We start from the raw sequence: 13,426 nt of genomic DNA, 5'->3' as shown, positions 1-13,426 counted from the left end.
GGAGAAAATAGTTCTCCAGCACGCAATTCCTGAGCTCTGTAATGGAGACATGCCTGGAATGTCTGCAAGCTAATGGTGCTTAACTGCCAAGTGGAATTATTTTGTGTTTAAGAAATCTGATAAAGCATGTTTTATTCGATCCTCCTGCTTTTGTAGACGGTTCATTTATATATTTTCTGTTACTGACACATCTTTCAACTACTTTTTCTATATTCCTCTGTACAGACCTGTGCTACTGACTTTTATATCATGGCCCTGAAGACAGAGCATTTCAGCCCACTGTACATGTTTATTTTTACTAACAGCACCAGTTCACACTCATGCTCAGTTAGTCTTTGCAGTCATTTGTTACTTATAAATATTAAACCTGTGTTTGTGTAAACACACACACATATAAGTAACATATCAATATCTTCTCTACTTCTCTGTCTGCATTCAGATGGTACTGGGATGCTTCTTACAAACCTTAACATAAATACTTTGTGTGAAAGATGAAACAGGCTCTGATTTGGCTGCATTTACAATCCTAGATCTGGTTTGAGTTGGAAAGGATGCTGTGCTGGTTCCAACTAATAGAAACATTGAAAAGCAGTGCACATGTCCTATTTTGTGTGTCTGAGTCTGTCTCTGTGTGTAATTGTGTGTGTGTGTGTACGCACTTGTCTGTGTGTGTGTCTCTCTGTGTGCCTGTCTCTGTCTGTGTGTATGCGTGTCTCTGTCTGTGTGTATGCGTGTCTGTCTGTGTGTACGCGTGTCTGTCTGTGTGTACGCGCTTGTCTGTGTGTGTCTCTCTGTGTGCCTGTCTGTGTGTATGCGTGTCTGTGTCTGTGTGTATGCGTGTCTGTGTCTGTGTGTATGCGTGTCTGTGTCTGTGTGTATGCGTGTCTGTGTCTGTGTGTATGCGTGTCTGTGTCTGTGTGTATGCGTGTCTGTCTGTGTGTATGCGTGTCTGTGTGTATGCGTGTCTGTCTGTGTGTATGCGTGTCTGTGTCTGTGTGTATGCGTGTCTGTGTCTGTGTGTATGCGTGTCTGTGTCTGTGTGTATGCGTGTCTGTGTCTGTGTGTATGCGTGTCTGTGTCTGTGTGTATGCGTGTCTGTGTCTGTGTGTATGCGTGTCTGTGTCTGTGTGTATGCGTGTCTGTGTCTGTGTGTATGCGTGTCTGTGTCTGTGTGTATGCGTGTCTGTGTCTGTGTGTATGCGTGTCTGTGTCTGTGTGTATGCGTGTCTGTCTGTGTGTATGCGTGTCTGTGTCTGTGTGTATGCGTGTCTGTGTCTGTGTGTATGCGTGTCTGTGTCTGTGTGTATGCGTGTCTGTGTCTGTGTGTATGCGTGTCTGTGTCTGTGTGTATGCGTGTCTGTGTCTGTGTATGCGTGTCTGTGTCTGTGTGTATGCGTGTCTGTGTCTGTGTGTATGCGTGTCTGTCTGTGTGTATGCGTGTCTGTCTGTGTGTATGCGTGTCTGTCTGTGTGTATGCGTGTCTGTGTCTGTGTGTATGCGTGTCTGTGTCTGTGTGTATGCGTGTCTGTGTCTGTGTGTATGCGTGTCTGTGTCTGTGTGTATGCGTGTCTGTGTCTGTGTGTATGCGTGTCTGTGTGTATGCGTGTCTGTGTGTATGCGTGTCTGCGTGTATGCGTGTCTGCGTGTATGCGTGTCTGCGTGTATGCGTGTCTGTGTGTATGCGTGTCTGCGTGTATGCGTGTCTGTGTGTATGCGTGTCTGTGTGATGCGTGTCTGTGTGATGCGTGTCTGTGTGATGCGTGTCTGTGTGATGCGTGTCTGTGTGATGCGTGTCTGTGTGATGCGTGTCTGTGTGTATGCGTGTCTGTGTCTGTGTGTATGCGTGTCTGTGTCTGTGTGTATGCGTGTCTGTGTCTGTGTGTATGCGTGTCTGTGTCTGTGTGTATGCGTGTCTGTGTCTGTGTGTATGCGTGTCTGTGTCTGTGTCTGTGTGTATGCGTGTCTGTGTCTGTGTGTATGCGTGTCTGTGTCTGTGTGTATGCGTGTCTGTGTGTATGCGTGTCTGTGTGTATGCGTGTCTGTGTGTATGCGTGTCTGTGTGTATGCGTGTCTGTGACTGTGTGTATGCGTGTCTGTGACTGTGTGTATGCGTGTCTGTGACTGTGTGTATGCGTGTCTGTGTCTGTGTGTATGCGTGTCTGTGTCTGTGTGTATGCGTGTCTGTGTCTGTGTGTATGCGTGTCTGTGTCTGTGTGTATGCGTGTCTGTGTGTATGCGTGTCTGTGTCTGTGTGTATGCGTGTCTGTGTCTGTGTGTATGCGTGTCTGTGTGATGCGTGTCTGTGTGATGCGTGTCTGTGTGTATGCGTGTCTGTGTCTGTGTGTATGCGTGTCTGTGTCTGTGTGTATGCGTGTCTGTGTCTGTGTGTATGCGTGTCTGTGTCTGTGTGTATGCGTGTCTGTGTCTGTGTGTATGCGTGTCTCTGTCTGTGTGTATGCGTGTCTGCGTGTACGCGTGTCTCTGTCTGCGTGTACGCGTGTCTGTCTGCGTGTATGCGTGTCTCTGACTGCGTGTATGCGTGTCTCTGTCTGTGTATGCGTGTCTCTGACTGTGTGTATGCGTGTCTCTGTCTGTGTGTATGCGTGTCTGCGTGTACGCATGTCTCTGTCTGCGTGTACGCGTGTCTGTCTGCGTGTATGCATGTCCGCGTGTCTCTGTATGCGTGTTCCTGTCTGCGTGTACGTCTGCGTGTATGCGTGTCTGTCTGTGTGTACGAGTGTGTCTGTCTGTCTGCCTCTGTGTATGTTTGTCTGTGTTTGTGTGTCTGTCTGTCTGTCTTTGTGTGTGTGCGCGTGTGTCTCTGTGCCTGTGTAAGTGCCTGTGTGTGTGTCTGTGTATGTCCATCTGTCTGTCACTCTGTCCATGTACACATAGTGCGTGCCTGCATGCAAATGTAAGATAAACAGAGTGAGAGTCTTGTATTAAATGAGTCTTCTGACAAACGCTGGAAGCAGGAAGTCTTTACAGCACTGCTATATGCAAAACATGTAACACTGGCACAACAACACAGCTTGCTACACATTTACAAAGGTGAAACTAAAGGAGAGCCTGCAGCTGAACAGGTAATATGTAACACTGTTAGCAGTTTCACTCATCAGAAGGGATCAGGATCATGTGTAGCTGGACCGAGAGAGAAATACAGATTATTCTGTATGCTTATTGTCATGTAATGGTTAAGGATATTGCAGATTGTGTGCAGAGGACAAGCGGGGACTCTGACAACATAACTAAAAGTGAGAGCCAGGAGATATCCCAGCCGTGAGGGCGCCCTGAGACGTAAAACAGCCAGCCATTCTACCGTCAACAAACCTGAGTGAACACATGAGAGTGAGGGGACGACAACATCCAAAGTTCACCAAAACACTCTATGCCCATGCTCTTTCACCTAAGAAAAAAATCTTCACAAAAGGCTTGATTTAAACAAGTATGCTTTTCACCTAGACTTCATGTGTAAATATTCCTCCCAATGCTTTAATAACAAATATGTTCTCATCCAGTTTGATAAAGGAGGCCCATTTATCTCTCTTGCTATTCAGCCCGATCTGAGCTGGGCGTAAAAACACGAATCCCTTTTGTTTTTCCCACCTGCACAATTGTCATCACTCGCTGTTACTCATTCTGCCTGTACACGCAAAAACCCGACACTGCCAAAGTGTATTCTCCTCATCAACAAGTACTGAAGCAAACACACACAAAAAAAAAGTATTTCGCAAGCACCGAGCACCTGCAAAAACCAACACCACTTGCTTCCCAGCTTTCCTTCTTCTGTTAGGATGTCAGTCATTTTCCTGCCTGATTGAGCTGCCCTGGAGCTCTAGAGGAGTGTATTTCAATCTGCGCAGCACAAAGGATTAGGTTGCTTTGGGAGCCTGCAGCATGGTGGCACAGGGCAGGAAGGTGGTGGTGGAGACAGCAAGATCGGGTTTCTCATGGCTGCCCATGTTGTTTAGACCCCGCACCTTTTAAAGACGGCCCCCTCGGCTCTGACTAACGCTGGAGACAGGATGGCTGAGCAGCAGCCGAAAGCATTCGCTCCCTTCCTCACATCTAACATCCACCCCAGCTCGGGAGCCTCCTGCGCAGCGTGAGCCGCGAGCCTAACCCATTATTACACGAGCACAGATTTAGGACGGTTTTGTGGTGAAGGTAGAGAGGGATGCGAGAGTGATCTTGTTTGTCGTCTTGTTCACTTTCTGTCCAGTGTCCATCAGAGTGCGAGCTCTCCTCGGGCACTGCGTATTGACAAAGCCTCCAGCTGTCCTTTAATGGTATTGATCCTGCTTTAAATACTCTCAGCTATCAGAGTAAATTATTTAGAGCGGCACCAGATATATCGAATGCAAAGACAAGCTGGAACCTGGAGCAGTCCAAAGAGATGTTTGTCTCTTGTAAGAAGTCGGCGCACTTATTTTATTATTTAGGGATGCCTCCCTGATTGTGGAGTCCTTGCATAATTGAATTGATTTTTTTGTTTGTTTTTAAGGAAAGCCAATGTGATCATCTTATGGAAGAGCTTTTAAGTGGCTTTTTAACTAATGCGATCCTGGCAGGGTGTTGGTGTACATGAGCCCGAACTGAGGATGCATCAGTACCATTACTGGTGTTGAGTATTGCTCTGAATGTCCTGTATTGTTCCTCAGTAAAAATGCTCCATGTGATGCTGTATGACGTAAACATACGTGTGTTGTTATGCAACAGAACATGACAACGATCTGGCCATATTTCATAATTTATGATATCATTCAACGCAAAGCAGACTGCAAACGGTACCCATATGTATGAGATACAGCAGTATTGTCCTACAATACAAATAACCTGCAGCAGTTCAGTATAGGTCTGCGGCGATACCTGCGTTTTATGGACGCCCAATATCTATCTAACGCTAGCTTGCTTCTTGCATTACAAATAATCGTGGCATTATCGAATCCACCAACAGGTAATATTTTGTGACGCGAAAGCAAACCTATCATTATATAAGATGCATCGTGTGACACTAGTTAGTTAATGATCTTTAACCAGTTAATTATAATATGTCTTACTAATATTACTAACTCGAGATTAGCAAACTAGCTAGATTTATCTAGACTTTTTTTTTTTTTTTTTTTACAGTTGTTGCTTTGTTTTTAGAGATCAACAGAATTATGAAATAGGAAAACAAAACACGCTTATCCAGACCGGCTTACGATTTACCCTCATTTCATACAGTTGAGTATTAAGGGCCTTTCTCAGGGGCCCAGCAGTGGCAGCTTCATGGACCTGGGATTTGAACTCACAACCTTTCCGATCAGTAATCCAACACCTTTAACCACTAAGCTACCACATCCATTTGTCATTCATATCAGGCAGTGATACTAGTTTACATGTATTTCCACAAACTAGCATGATACCATTTCCATACTGGCATCTGAGGAGGTCTGAAAATGTCAATGCAGGAGCCTGATGAAACATTTGAGACATAAAACTCAACAGGAGGAGATTATAGGATCACACACACCAGAAATATGTAGCAAATGAGTGTGTCCGTGTGAAAAGAAACGTACACACACAGAGCACACCAACAGTCACATCGCTCTCACCCGGCTTAGCTAGGATACCTCGCTGACTAGATAAGTCTTTACTCAAGATGACGGGAAGATTGGTGGAACTTTGGTGATGGAGGTAGTTTGTGGTACGGGAGGACAAGCAGGGTATTGTGGTATTTTTCTTAATTTAAGCCCCTGTTCATTTTTTTTGGTTTTTTTTTGCAAGCGAAAACATCCACCTCTTTATCTGTTTGGCAGCATGAAAAAGGGCCTCAAAGATGCATCAGAGAAACATGCGTTATCATTCTGCACCAAGGGCAGACATCATAAACAACAAGGTTCATATACATGTAACAAACTAGGCGAGAAGGGAACGCAGCACATTTTGTCCGTCTTAAAGCACTTTCACACAGACGTGTAAATCGTCCGACTTGGCAAGCCATCGCATCAGTGGGTCTCAGTGGTGATTCATCAACCCAGGCAGGTATTTAGATGGACAGGACTGTGTCAGTAATACATGTTTATTCCTGTAGTGCAAAGCATCATGTTACACTAGCTAAAGATGGTATTTGGATTTTTTTTTCCACTTCTATGCCACTTTTTTTTTTGCTACCGCATGACCCTAGATGTCATTATGCTGAGCCGAGATCATGCCCAACATCTTATAAAAGAAATCATCTCAATTATAAATGATATATTAATTAGAATTATTAGTTCATTACCGATTAGTTGATTGACAACAGCAATTAAGTGTTCCATGTTGTCTTTATAACAGTACCTTGATCGTGTGTGTTTGTGTGTGAGAGAGTGTTTGTGTGTGAGAGAGTGTTTGTGTGTGTGAGAGTGTTTGTGTGTGTGAGAGTGTTTGTGTGTGTGAGAGTGTTTGTGTGTGAGAGAGTGTTTGTGTGTGAGAGAGTGTTTGTGTGTGAGAGAGTGTTTGTGTGTGTGAGTTTGTGTGAGAGAGTGTTTGTGTGTGAGAGAGTGTTTGTGTGTGAGAGAGTGTTTGTGTGTGAGAGAGTGTTTGTGTGTGAGAGAGTGTTTGTGTGTGAGAGAGTGTTTGTGTGTGAGAGAGTGTTTGTGTGTGTGTTTTTGTGAGTGTGTGTGAGTGAGTGTGTGAGTGTGTGTGAGTGAGTGTGTGTGTGTGTGAGAGTGAGTGTGTGTGAGAGTGAGTGTGTGTGTGAGTGTGTGTGTGGTATCTCCCCCACTAGCATTTGGCCAGTCTGGTAATCTTGCACCATCAGATCTGTTTTTGCTAATTGTCCAATCTTTCAGACATGTCTAAAGAACCGCACCAGCCACAGATGGAAGGAATGCACAGTTTTGGCAAGTTCCAACAACTATAATTCCTGCATCTGAGAACTAAACACACCTTCAGCGTCATGTTTATGATATGTGCCAGTCTCAGCTCATGCCTCCTGCACGTTTGGACTAGAACGCTAGATTAGATTTTTTTTTTTTTTTCCCCCCCCTCTCTCTGGCTGAAATATGCATAGCTGCCTGTGAGGAATGCATTTTCAGTACATTTCAGTCTGAAGCTGTTTTTTATATTGATTACATGATGGCTCAAGCAGCAAGCACATGTATAAATCATATGGTATTATGAACCTAAATACGCACGTGAAAGCAGTCGATTGTGCTTGTTACATTTATAGTGTGAACTTAACACCTTTTTATGCGGTACTCATTTTGCAAGGTTTGGCAGTGTTTTCAGCCATTGTTAAAAACAAAACCTATACATTCTTGTGTGTTATTTTATTTGCTGTTGTGATAGAAATTTTGCTCCCTGAATATAAAATCACTTGGTCACAGAGAGCGGAGTCAAACAAAGAAAAATGTTTTATTGAGCTCAACGGTTTCTTCAGAAACACCATTTTTTTCCTGAAGTTTTCAAGGCTGCGCCACTGAAGAGATAACTCTGGTTCCGTACCAGATGAGACGACTCCTACTTTCAGTTATTGCTGATAACATTCACAGAGTTTGGTTGGCACCAGATGTTTCCAGTTTTGCTGACTCTGTTTTTGCCAAAGCCGAGCAAGACGTTGTGCTCCGGGAGTTATCTCAAAGAGGTGCCGCTTGCACAAGGTCACATACACAGAAACCCATTATTGAAACCAGGATTATTATTGAGTAAACACCCTTGATCACACGTTTCTATTAAACTTTCCATTACACTGTATTAAAGCCGTCAAGCGTACAACTGGTCAGAATCCACTCGGTCAAAATCAATCTCCAGACCTGAACTTTGAAACCCAAAAAGCACGTAATGTACGCGGCATAAACACACTCTTATTATATGTTTACTATTTAACACTAGACTTTATACCATGTTTAAATAATGTTTAATCTTAAACGTGTGCCCTGCTCAAGCATTTGTGAGGAAGAGATTTTTTTTTTATTTTGAAATGTTTGGACTCACAGCTTGCACATTGCTCTAATGTTTTATTCCAGTGTAGCTTATGTGATTGTTGAATACACATCAAAACATGACTAGCTAAGCAAAAGCTGCACAAAATGCCACACAGCAAGATGACAGTATGAGTAAGGCTTTTATCGAGCGATCTGAGCTCCCAACGGGTTTAATTAAGAAATGCCATCCAGTAGCTAAATATAAACACTTGTTTTTGGTATTCGTCTGGTTTTGTGACATCGGACTGTTTTTGGCAGATCTGGCAACCTGTGCCAGACATTTACGTATGGACTGAGTGTAACTGTCTGTGCGTCATTGACTTTACCCTGTTTTTTTTCTGTTCTTTTTAGGAAATTGAATGCCCCTTGGATGTTCTGCTCTGTGGACCCGAGTGATCTCAACAACGTTCACAATGTGCTTCACCAACATGGATGTGAAAGATGGATACATTATTAGGGTACGTTGATTTCTGCATTGAAGGGGAAAAATATAGTAAATTTGTGTTATTTTCTTTATTTTATGTTAAAATTTTGGACTAAAAGCCCTTTAAACAGAGGCCTGTTCACCTCTTAATAATATTTTTGCATTCTAGTACCAAGTCAAACAATATAAGAATGGGTTTAGCCCCGAATCATCTATTTTCACATAGGCTGAAGTCAATGAAGAAGTTTTTTGTATTAATATATATTTGGCTAGCATTATGCAAGCATATATTTAACATCTGTTGACAGTATTTATTATGGATGAGCCCAAACATGGCCTCAAAACTGCTTTTGTCGGTTATCAGGCATGAGAAGGGAAAAACGGTGAAGGTCTTTACTCAAATCTAACACTTTAATGGTGGTGATATTGAGAGAATGGTTACCTATGGTGGGGTGGGGGGTTGTTTCTGTCTGGATTGCCACTCTTTAGCATTCTCTTGATCAACACTATAAGCGTGAACAGAAAAAATATCGGCCATGGGCACATTAGACGACGGGGAAAAGATTATATTAAGACGTACCGTCTTCTTTACTGTGCATTCATTCAGAATGACCTAATAATCTACCATCCAGTATCGAGTATTGTGATTGATGCAGTCCGACACCACACAGCTGAAAATAATATTACACCTCCTCTCATTAAACCTGAAAAGGTGGAAATTCTCATCATGTCTCCTGGATGATTGAAGCGTTTATCGCAGTATTTTAAAATGAAAAATCACTAGCAGTATTCTCGTGTCTACTCCCACACCTGCTTATTAAATCAGTGGAAATGCAGACAGATTCTTAAAAAGCGTCTCTGGTTTCCTGAACCAGGATCATCACAGTGTCTGGAGAAAAGCTGTGTGTGTCTGACCGGCTGGCTGTGTGTGTGTGTGTGTGTGTCTAGGTGTGTTTTCAGCTGCAGTTTTTTCTTGAGGTGGTACTTGATGGTTCTGTGCTGGAGAATGTCATCAGTAATCTCTTGGGTCAGTTTCAAACTTGCACCCCCCCCCCCGGCTCAGTGCCGCTTGGCGCGAGAGTTCAGTGTGTTTGGTGAGGTGTGAAAGTTGTTTTCAAGCCTGGGAGTGATCCAGAGAACTGATCCCCAATCCTCTTGAAAATGGCGATACGGGGATCAGGATTGGACGCTTTCCCTGCTCAGCACTGCATGCCCTGTAACCTCATTGGTTAAACTTGTCAATTGCTTCCTGTTTAAGGTTTCATGGTGGCGTGGGAAATGTTATGGTCAATGGAGGAGACAAAGTGCCTTATTTTTGTTTAAAAGAACACGAGTCTCATGCTGGCCTCCATGGCTAAAATCTTCTTTTATGCGAAGGGGTTCTCTTTTGCAGGTACATGATGGCATGCCCCAGTTCCAAAAGTTTTGTTCTTCAGCACCTGAGTTTTGCTAACAAAAATAAATAAATAAAAACAACAAACAAGTTAACTACCATTTTGTGAACCCGTGTGCAAAGAATTACCATGGAGTTACACAATAAACCCAAGGAAGTAATGTCAAATTCCCTCATACAAGACTATAATCAGTTTTTTGGGTTTGAACTAAGTATTCAAGCCAAGTGTGAAAATGCACTTGGGTACAATTTGGGTCCTCGGTTGCCTTCAGTTTAAACCCATTTCCCCTCTTAAACTGAGCCGACTGAGCGCTCATACTGCATCCGAGATCTTTCAAAAGTAACCTTTGTTCATTATCTAAGCATGTCGTTTTGATTAATTCTTCAGGAGGGAGCATTATGGTGATTAATTGCGCTGGCTTGGAGAAGCCAAAGAAAGAAAAGTGGGTGATGATGGAGTGAGGGCCGGTCAGGGGGCACATCTCGGTATTCTAATGCTAATCCAATCACAGGATGAGGAGCAAAGCAGGCAAACGGACAATGGCAGCGGAGCCAGAAAGTCTGCCATGAAGCACAGCAAAGCCTTGAAAGGCATGTGAGGCAGGACGCCGCCACGGAGGGAAGGACACTGAGCACTGCCTGCGAGGAGGGGCCTCAGGAGGGAGCAGGGCTTCATGCCAAGCCAAGCTAAAGAGAGGAGGTCGGAGACCAACACCAGAGCATGCTGGGTAGGCAGCAGGGTTCAGCTTAAGTAATGAGAGAGAGAGAAAAATCTGTATGGAAATCTTTCATTTTTGAATGTTCACACCTCTAGTGGGTGATTTAATTCTGGGCACGCTCACTACTGATTGTTAGTATGCGTGTGTAAACCAGCATGATGATTAAAACACCAACTTAAAAAGTGGGTAACAGGTTCAGGCTCCCCCTGTATAGTATATCGTTTCACACAGAACATATTCCTTCCCTAAGGATCGCTAGGCATCAATGACTGGCTATAAGATTCTCTGCAGGTGAACCCTGGTCACTCTGTACAATACCCTCTTTGATTACGAGGCCTTTTACAGAAACATATGGCGCCAGCGAACTTCCAATGAAACGCTAAACTCCATCTTTAACACTGTGCATCTTCACTACGGTCCATTCAGGAAGGTAATGTGATGGAAGGATTGCGTTTGATTAGGTTTGTATGATAGGACATGAGTATCATATCAAGGCTCTTTCAGGCATTTCTATGATGCATGAGACGTATCCTGTAAATAGTGTTATGTTTAAAAATAAAGGAGAGCTAGTGATGACCAATTTGTCCAGAGATGATATGTCTGCACCATGTGCTGCACAGTGACTATTCCACCTGGACAGTGTTCATTTATTTATATTGATGTGTATTTTCCTAATAGTGTACTTTTTGTTTTTTTTTTTTTGTTTTTTTTAGTGATTTATAATAAATGGAAAAAAGTCTGTAGACATTTTAGCGTTAAAAAAATGTAATAAAGAATATTATTATATGATATATATATATATTTATATATATAACAGCTCTCACAGTAGTGCTGATTACAATGTGTATATATATATTTTTCCTGTAAGAGATTTCATTTAGCAATTTTTTAGTGTGAATGGTTAGTAATAGCCAGCGTTACACAGAGCTGTGCACAGAACAGGGGAATTTCTCAGTAACATGACAGGCTCTAAATGAGGAAAAAATGCTGGTGAGGGATTTATTGTTTCTAGCCATTTTAATGAGAGTGACTCAATACATTGAAAAGGTGACTGATGCAGAATAAACCAGAAATGTCACTTCATCTTATGGCTACTGTGAGTATATCTGATCTCATTTCAATTCAGATCCTGGTACCCGTGTCATGCTACATCCAGCACTAAATGCTGCAGGGTAGGGTGCAATTCTGCTCCGTTTGTACTGCATAATAATGAACAACATGGAAACACTCAGAAATCTTAGATGTCACATGTAGATACCTTTCACTCTGCCAGATATGGACTTGAATCCTCTGGTGGTTCCCATTGTTGTTGTTCTCTTTTGAAACATTAGACATGTTTTTTTTATTCAGGGAGCAGGTTCTGAACTGGAGGTGAAGGATTAGGAGTAAAACTAAGAACAACGCAGAAAATGGTCAAGATTCCTTATTTTATGATGCTTTCTTTATACATTCCTTTCCCCATTCAGAGATCTTCAGTGCCATTTAACAAAATAAAGCTCATCCCTGCCAAAACACCACAGTGATGTTAACTGTCTTGTTCCTCAGCTAACCACAACAATCTTCAGTCATTTCACATCACCACATGCTCTAACGTTTTGTTTTTTTTGCGGTGTCATAAAAATTTTGTTCCCTAAGGTAAATATAAAATCATTAGTCACAGAGAGCAGAGTCAAACGAAGAAAAATGTTTTATTGAGCTCAACGGTGTCTTCAGAAACTCAGTTTGCAAGCCTGCGTCGCTGCAGAGATAACTCCCCCTCCCTTCTGCGCTCTCTTATACTCTCAAGGTTCCGTACGAGGATCAGCCTCACCTACTATCAGTTATTGCTGATAACATTCAAAGAGTTTGGCTGGCACCAGATGTTTTCCTTTTTTTTGCAGATTCTCTGTTGCTAACTCTGTTTTGCGAAAGCCGAGCAAGATGTTCTGTTCGAAGAGCCTGCACAAGGCCACGTACACAGAAACTCATATAACACAGGATTATTATTGAGTAAACACCATTGATCACATGTAAACCCCTTCTATTTCTATTAAACTTATAAATTTCAGTCAAATTGTAAACACAGTGCGAAAGGTCATTTAAAAGTGTGGGGTTTGTAAATCCTAATTTTTTTTTTATTCGTATGACTTTTCCAAAGAGGTTAAAACTCACCCTAGAGGCAACCCTCAGAATCTGTGTTAATACTGTAGAGCAGACTTTGAGCCCATCCTGTCATGATGCTTGGCAGGTGCCTCATGGCAGGATGGCTGTCTTGTCCCCTTGCCTTGAGGAGGCCTACTTTGTTCCCTTGTTATCCAGTCAGGGATGTGTGAAAAGTGGGGCACAGGTCGGGGCTCTTTGTCTCCCTCGGGCAAATTAAAAGTGACAGACACCAGCCCACTCTGCCACTAATTTGCACCCCGTCAGCTTGGTCGAGGCTCTGCTCAGATCCACTAATTGCAGAGAGACATAGATGCTTACAAGGGAACAGACACATCATATTATTAACGCTGGATAGGGCTAGTGCTGGTAATTGTGAAATATCCTAGAACAAATAGGTTGCGTATTTGATAGTGTTTAAGAATAGCGCCAGTCTGACGGGTTGTGGGGTGAAGTCTGAAAAATGGGCAGTGATGCAAAATAAAGGTGAGACCGTGATGGACAACATTGTCCAGTTCAGATCAGAGATGGTGTCTTCCCATGTCTGAAAGCTCGCTCTCTTTTTACTTCCTTACCTGGACAGTGTTGATTTGTCATAACCTAATTAAAATGTTTAATTCTTGTTCTGGATTTAAAAGATGTATTCATGTGCTTCTGAGTGGTGCGACAAAAAAAAATTGCCTCATTGTCTGGACATGCCAAGTTCAAATCTCAAAGTTATGCCTAGCCACAGAGCCATCTCTGGTTAGGGATCCAACAAGAGCAATAGGACAAAAAGTGTTACTTTTTTTTATTCCTTTCA

General features: G+C 42.8%; 1 protein-coding gene across 1 annotated transcript in view; it reads left to right on the top strand.

Annotated features, from left to right (window-relative positions):
* bmpr1aa (bone morphogenetic protein receptor, type IAa) overlaps positions 1 to 13,426 on the top strand; it is a 35,311-nt gene that overhangs the window by 5,322 nt on the left and 16,563 nt on the right. Inside the window, exon 2 of the mRNA XM_058386836.1 lies at positions 8,301 to 8,407. The gene's annotated coding sequence lies outside the window, so the exon portion shown is untranslated. The remainder of the gene's footprint in view (positions 1 to 8,300; positions 8,408 to 13,426) is intronic.

Source organism: Hemibagrus wyckioides, linkage group LG03 (genome assembly GCF_019097595.1).
Source record: "Hemibagrus wyckioides isolate EC202008001 linkage group LG03, SWU_Hwy_1.0, whole genome shotgun sequence".
Taxonomy (NCBI): domain Eukaryota; kingdom Metazoa; phylum Chordata; class Actinopteri; order Siluriformes; family Bagridae; genus Hemibagrus; species Hemibagrus wyckioides.
The sequence above is the reverse complement of the archived record's forward strand: the minus strand, read 5'-3'. Positions and strand labels throughout refer to the sequence as shown.